The sequence below is a fragment of the Myotis lucifugus genome, unplaced genomic scaffold (genome assembly GCF_000147115.1).
Source record: "Myotis lucifugus unplaced genomic scaffold, Myoluc2.0 scaffold_20, whole genome shotgun sequence".
NCBI lineage: Eukaryota > Metazoa > Chordata > Mammalia > Chiroptera > Vespertilionidae > Myotis > Myotis lucifugus.
Genome location: NW_005871068.1, coordinates 3,459,897 through 3,466,151, shown reverse-complemented (window position 1 = coordinate 3,466,151; position 6,255 = coordinate 3,459,897). Strand labels below are relative to the sequence as shown.

At 39.4% G+C, this 6,255-nt stretch overlaps 1 pseudogene; it reads left to right on the top strand.

Annotated features, from left to right (window-relative positions):
* The first annotated feature begins 1,530 nt into the window (after positions 1-1,530).
* LOC102435706 lies at positions 1,531-3,207 on the top strand (annotated as a pseudogene).
* The last annotated feature ends 3,048 nt before the right edge of the window (positions 3,208-6,255 follow it).

Genomic DNA, 6,255 nt, shown 5'->3' with positions numbered 1-6,255 from the left:
ATCATCTGAGAAACAGGGACATAATACAACCCTGTGCTTTACTTTATGCTAAGACCCCTTCCCATCATTTGTTATTAAACCACATAAAATGAATTGAGGAACTTTCCCACTATTTCTAGTCTCTAAAACAGTTTTTATAAGATAGCATTATGTGTTTCTCTAAATTTTGGTAGACCTCACTTGGGTGCGTTTGGTTTGGTAGAAAGGAGAGGCTATTTGGGAGAATTTTATGGGCAATTTTTGATTAGTTAGTAAATCCCTTTAATGAATATGAGATTATACATGCATGTTTAGTATTTCCTTTAGAGTCAATTTTGATCATTTGTATTTTTTAATAAAATTTGCCATTTCACCCAAGTTTTTGAAATTTAATATCTCAATGAATATATCATATATATGTATGTATATACATATATATATATATATATATATATATATATATATATATATATGCTAAAAGTAGAGGAGAAAAAGTCCTATAACACCAAAGAATATGCATGATAAACCTAAACTGGGAGACTACCTGCTAAAATAAAATATTTAATAGGACAAGTGTCTAAAAAAATCACCCATCATACAAAGAACTAGTAAAAGCACAATTTGATTGAGGGAAGGCAATTAATACCAACACCAAAACAAATCAGATAATGGCGTTATCTGACAAGAATTTTAAAGCATCCATATTAAAACTATTTCAACAAACTATTACATATTCTTTTTCTTAACATATTCTCTTGAAACAAATGAAAAAGAAAATCTCAGTAAAAGAAATAGATTTTTAAAAACCAAGTGGGAATTATACATCTGGAAAACACAATAACCAAAATTAAAAATAATCAATGGGCTCAACCAAAAAATAGAACACAAAAGAACCAGAGAACTTGAGATGACATTGTGGAATTCACTCAATTTACACGAGGGAAAAAAAATTAGCAGAGCCTCAGGGACCTGTGGAACCATAAGAAAAAGACAATATTCTCATCATTGAAGTCCTGAAGAAAGGAGAAAAGTCCAAAAGGAGAACATGAGGCTGAAGGAGTATTCAAATAAGTAATAGTTAAAAACTTCCCAGATTTGGGGAAAGACATAAACCTAGAGATTCAAGGCTGAGCAAACCTCAGCAAACCTCAAATAAGATAAACCCAAATAAATCATTATTAAACTTCGAAAACCTAAGGACAAAGAAATCAGCTAAAGACAAACACTAGGAGGAAATCAATGCAAATGGCGACAGATTTCTCATCTGAACCCATGGAGACCAAAAGGAAGTGGCATAACATTTTCCAAGTGATGGAAGTGAAGAAATGTCAACCATGAATTCTCTATCTGGTGAAACTATCCTTAAGAATGAATGGGAAATAAAGACATTCTCAGATGAAGGGACTAAAAGAATGGTCACTAATTAACTTACCATTAAAGAATAGCTAAAGGTATTGGCGGGGGGGGAGACATATGTAATACTTTAAACAATAAAGAATTTAAATTTTTAAAAAATCCAGTGAGGAGGAGGGAGATAAAGGGAGTGGGGGAATGGGAGATATCTGTAACACCTTTCGCGTGGGGAGCCTAATCTGGGGTGCCAGTCTACCTGCAGCTCAAGCGTCCCTGCCTTTTGTCACCTGGAGAGAACTGCAGGCCCGCGTGGCTGGCGTCCTACCTGCAGACCCTGGGCAAGCCAGTGATGGAGCACTGGGGGATCTCCTACATGCACACGCTGGTGCGTTGCTGCTGCCTCCAAAGGTTGGTTTCCAGCTCAATCCCCAGTAGGAAGTGTGTGGGGGGGGGAGCGGGGGGAGTCAGCGAATGGATGTTTCTATCTCTCTCTCCCTCTCCCTTCTTCTTTCTCTAAAATCAATAAAAACTTATTTTTAAGAATAATGGCTAAAGGAACTTGTCCAAACAGAAAGAAAATGATTATTTAGAAGTGTGCTAATTTCCAAGTGATCACAGGTCCCTGAGGCTCTGTTAATTTTTTTTCCTTGTGTAAAAAATGAAGTAAATTACACATAGAATGGAATAAAAATGAAAATAAAACATAAAATATGTGGGAATACAGCTAAAGGAGTGCTGAGAGGGAAGTTTATAGCACCAAATGCTTACATTAGAAAAGAAATAAAAGGTCTCAAAACAATCATCTAAGTTTCTACCTCAAAAAATTTTATAAAAAGCAAAATAAACTCAAAGTAAGCAGAGGATTATAGAGATAAGAAATCAATAAAATTAATGCCCTAGCTTGTTTAGCTCAGTGGATAGGGCGTGGGCCTGTGGACCAAAGGGTCCTGGGTTCAATTCCGGTCAAGGGCACATGCCAGGGTTGCAGGTTCTAGCCCCAGTAGGGGGTGTGCAGGAGGCAGCCAATCAATGATTCTCTCTCATCATGGATGTTTCTATCTCTCTCTCCCTCTCCCTTCCTCTCTGAAATCAATAAAAATATATTCTTTAAAAAAGAAATCAACAAAATTAAAAACAAAAAAATAAAGAAAAGCAGTGAAACAAAAAGCTGATTCTTTAAAAAATTCAATAAAATGGATAAACCTTTAGCAAAACTGACGAAAATTAAAACACAGAAGACATATTACCAGTTTCAAGAATGAAATGGGATATCACTAAAAATTCTGAAGCTATTAAAAGGATAAGAGCTCTGACCGGGTAGCTCAGTTGGTCAGAGCATCGGCTATGCCAAAGTTGTGGGTTCATATAAGAATGAACTAGTGCTAGCTTCTGGCACTACGTGCAGAAGACCATGTCTAGGGCAGCAGCTGCAGCCAGACCCCAAGCCCGGTCATCCCCGCCACTCACCGGGTAGTCCTCAGCGACTGCGTGCAGCTCCCGCAGGGACTACAGCACCACCCAGGGAGGCACCAGGATCATCTATGACCAGAAGTTCCTGATGGAGTGTCGGAAACACCCCCAGGGGACCTGCCCACCATTCCAGGGGTCATTAGCCCTGTAAGTGACGAGCCCCCCAATGAAGCCAGCCAGAACCACCTGCAGAACAGCCCTGAAGATAAGCCAGCAGGCGGTGAAGAGTCACAGTTTGAGATGGACATTTAAAGGACCAGCCAGAAGATCGAGCAATGCCTCTGGGCCTCTCTGGCCCTTCTCCGGAGAAGAGTCACACCGCCGGTTATCATCCTGGGCAGGCATTGGGTGTGGGGTCGACCACCCCAGTCCTCTGCTCCCTCAGTCAGGGCACCAGTCCCCCCTTCCACTTGGTGAACACCTCTTTGTGCCTCCATTCATGCAAGAGCTGGCACCCCAGGGGGAGTGAGTGACTCTCAAGAGCACACACCGTGCAGCCTGGGGCCAGGAAGTGGACTTAGAGGAGCCCTTCTGAATGACCATCCCGCTCTCTTCTGCTGAGGGCACACCACCCCTTCCTTAAGCTGGTGTGCTTGGGGAAGTCCCCCTCCCCTACTTCCTCAACAGAGGAAATAAAAGCCACCTTTGCCCTGGGCCAAAAAAAAAAAAAAAAGAATGAACTAGTGAATACATAAATAAGTGGAACAACAAATTGATGTTTCTCTCTCTCCCTTCCAAATAAATAAATTTTTTAAAAAGTTTTTTAAAAGATAAAAGAATATGATGAACAACTTTAAACTCATAAATTTGAAAAAGAAAAGATATACCAATTCCTTGAAAATCATTAACTACCAGAGCTCAACCAAGACAAAATAGATAAGCTAAATAGTCCTGTATCAAAGAAATTAAACTCATAATTTAAAATCTCCCCCCAAATAAATCTCCATGCCCAAATGGTTTTACTGGAGAATTCTACCAAACATTTTTTTTAATTTGAGAGAGAGAGAGGAAGGGAGAGGGGTGTGGGGCCCTGACCAGAGATCGAACCCCCAAGCCTTGGTATATTGGGACAACATTCTAAACAATTTAGTTACCTGGCCAGGGCCTCTATCAAATTTTTGAAGAAAAAACAACAACACAAAATCTACACAATCTCATCCTGAAAATAAAATAAGGCATACTTCCCAACTCCACTTTATGAGGCCAGTATAACCCAATGCCAAAATTAGATAATACAAAAAAAAAAAACCTACAGATCAGTGTCTCTTATGGAAGATAAAAAGCTAAGAACATGGAAAGAACATGGAAGATAAAAAGGGAGAGCAGAGAACTATAGAACCCCTTGGCACCAGTTAAGAGAGAAGATTAAAAAAGAAGAAAGAGATATGGAATGAGATATCCAAAGAAGAGAGAGACTGAGAGAGAAACAGAGGGAATGGTGCACACTCATAGATAGAGAAAAAAAGATTCAGAGGGAGAGGGAGTCCAAAAGATAGAGAATAAGACACACTGCAAACAGATTAGTGAGCAGGAGATATCCCAAAATAGTTAAGAACCACAGAGACCTAAATGAAGCAATTAAACTGAGACTTAGAGAGACCCCTCAAATGCATAAAAGTTCCAATCTCTAGTGTAAAGAAAAGTATACAGGACTGGAAGGGGGAAAAAATTCTGCAACAAGCCACAGACATGGACTTCAGAAGCTCCCCAACCCTCTTGGTTTTTAACTTTCTAAGCTATAAAAAGTGTGACAAACCATATGTCCTGTAAGTTCCCTTCCAGCTCCAAGAATTTATCAAGATATGGTAAACTTTCTTGGCATTTATCATTTCTAAATTAAGGGCTTATCCTAAGATTCAGCCTGTGAGTAAGGAACCCCTCATCCCAGACCTACACTTTTCATGGAAAAGTGAAAAGATGCCAAAATGTATTTAAGTAAGCTCTCATCTTTAGTTTAAAAAGTTTATGAGACAAAGGTCCATATTATTCCAGACTGATGGGAACAGCTCTTAATTTGTAACCTTCCCCCACAACAGGCTTTAATTAAATCCCTTAAGGTTTTTTTTTAAATCACATGAACTTAAAGAATATTAGAACTATTATACTTCCATTTCTCGAACTGAATTTTCTTCTGCAGCTAATGTACTCCTAGTTTAATTTTCCCTTTTATTTCTACTTTTATTCTAATCTTGCTGAACATTTCAAGAAAGACTTCAACACCAAAGACACTCAAAATAAAATGTTGCTGAACCAAAGCAGTGAATCTGCCTCCCACGTACACATGCACATGGACATATACACAAGCTCTCCCAGCCTAAATATATAAAAATCTTGTGAACTGGAGACCCATTCAGAGGCATGCCCACCCTAGGGACGAAAGCCACAATCCCAAACCCTGGGCATTGGAGAGCTTCTTTCCCAAGTAGCAGTGCTAATTAGTGCTAAAAATACTCAAAGCTCAAATACGCAAACACATGCCCTAAATACACATACATACAACGAGCTAGTAAACATCACCTCATAAAACCAAGTGAAAAAGAAATGTCCCTCCCCTATTGTACTCACACAGCTCAGGCTCAGGACACTTTTGTTGATTTCTCTTTGAAACCGAAGGTGTCCTTGATGTTGATTTTAACTTGGCTTATTTGGATTAAAGTGTGGCAGAGAAGGCTCCGAGGGAAAACATCCAGCTCAAAATATTCCCTGCACTGTAACTAGACATGCTCCTGCTCACAGAAATACTTACCTTTTCACAGCAATCATCTCATCTCCCAGCACGCATATAGACAAACCATCTTCATGGCATCCCATTCTGTGGCCCCTCACTGCCTTTCAGAGGAAACAAAGTAATGGATGTGAAATCTACCAATTGCCTCCAGGCCTCCAAACATATCTATTTACAGCCACACATATCCTTGCAACTCTATCCCTCCTACCTCTTCTCCTCTATCCATATTGGTATATTCCTTTTATTATACCTCCTCTCTTGAATTTTACATCTCTGTTTCTCTACTGGTTCTTTCTGTTCAGGTTATATAGTGTGTTCCAATTTCCTCCCATACTATAAATCAGTGGTTCTCAAAGTGTAGTCCTAGAACCCTTGAAGGAGGTCCCGAAGGCTCCTTCAGGGTCTTTCTTTTACTAACTACACATGCAATGAAGGCTAGATTTTTCTTATTTGCTTCCACCAAGGCAACAGACCGCAACATATTGGATACAGAAGCAGATGTGAGAATCTAATTGGTTTTTACCAAGTCAAACATTAGAGAGAAGTGCAAAAATGAAAAACCGGGCCACTCTTTCCATTAAATTTTTGTTTTGAAAAAGTTATTTTTCTTAAAAATATATGTTAAGAAATAATGGATGCCCTGTTTAGCTCAGTGGATAGAGCATCGGCCTGTGGATCAAAGGGTCCGGGTTTGTTTCCGGTCACAGGCACATACTTCGGTTGCA